Genomic DNA, 1,122 nt, shown 5'->3' with positions numbered 1-1,122 from the left:
GTTTAAGAGAGATTAGTATGATTAGTGAGTAGTCACTTTAATGAGGTTTCTAGATGTGTAGGTTAGGGTGCTAAAGTGTTAGATTAGGAGTGCTTAGGGCTAGATTCATTGATTCATCTCTCTAAACAGCTGTTCTCTATGCTAAATCCTTGATAATCACTTGAGATCTAGATTCTGGGAATTTCATGCACCAAAAGTGTTTGATGAAATTCCTGAAAGAGTTGTGTTAGAGGTTTAAGTAATTTTTCATCATGGGAATGATTTGTTAAATGCTTGAATGATCATTAAGAGCTGTTTGTTAATGCATATTGATTCATGTTTCACAAATGGGAATTTGGTTTGAAAATGGATTAGTATAGGGGTTAATACCTTCATGAGAGGATTAACCTAGATTAGAGTTCTTAATCATTTGAATCATGTCTCATCATTGTCATTAGCATTTCTAGTTTAACACCAAGGCACCCTAACCAACTATCATGTCTAGAATCTCATGCCTCCATCATATCATATTCACATCATTTGTCATTGTCATTTGTCTTTAAACCTGTTTATGTTTATAGTTGTCTCTAGATTAATCAAAACCTATTCTTGTTTGCTTGAATTAAGAACTTGATCATATAGCTTAGTGTCTAACACCACATCTGGATTGATAAACCTCTTTGTACTAAGGGGATTGATAGCCCTGAGAACCTTAAAAGTCCTATCTATCAACTTCCCGGGAGGTCACCCATCCTAGTACTACTCTCGCCCAAGCACGCTTAACTGCGGAGTTCTGATGGGATCCGGTGCATTAGTGCTGGTATGATCGCACCCGTTAGTATATGTATCGCATTAGCATATATCCTTTGGCTTTGAGTCCGCAATGAAATCTCTTCGCGTGTGTTGCACTGTTTATATGGGTTTTCCCGTCCAGCTGCAACGAGCATTCGTGCCAAAATATATAAGTTAGGTTACCACGTTTGACGACACTAAAACCGGGGCTTATGTTTTAGAAAAACTCCCGGAAGAGGGTCTAAAACTCAAAATTTTGGCCTCGTAAACTGCACCCATGGTCTTTAGACCCTTGGGCAAGCCCGAGAGCACTCTTGGGGCTTTCCGAAAAGTTGCTGTAGGAGGCGTGGT

At 39.1% G+C, this 1,122-nt stretch overlaps 1 pseudogene; it reads right to left on the bottom strand.

The window, feature by feature from the left end:
• Positions 1 to 694: 694 nt before the first annotated feature.
• LOC112087522 lies at positions 695 to 813 on the bottom strand (annotated as a pseudogene).
• Positions 814 to 1,122: the final 309 nt, after the last annotated feature.

Source organism: Eutrema salsugineum, unplaced genomic scaffold (genome assembly GCF_000478725.1).
Source record: "Eutrema salsugineum unplaced genomic scaffold, Eutsalg1_0 scaffold_867, whole genome shotgun sequence".
Classification (NCBI taxonomy): domain Eukaryota; kingdom Viridiplantae; phylum Streptophyta; class Magnoliopsida; order Brassicales; family Brassicaceae; genus Eutrema; species Eutrema salsugineum.
Note: the sequence above shows the minus strand (reverse complement) of the source record. Positions and strands in the feature narration are given on the sequence as shown.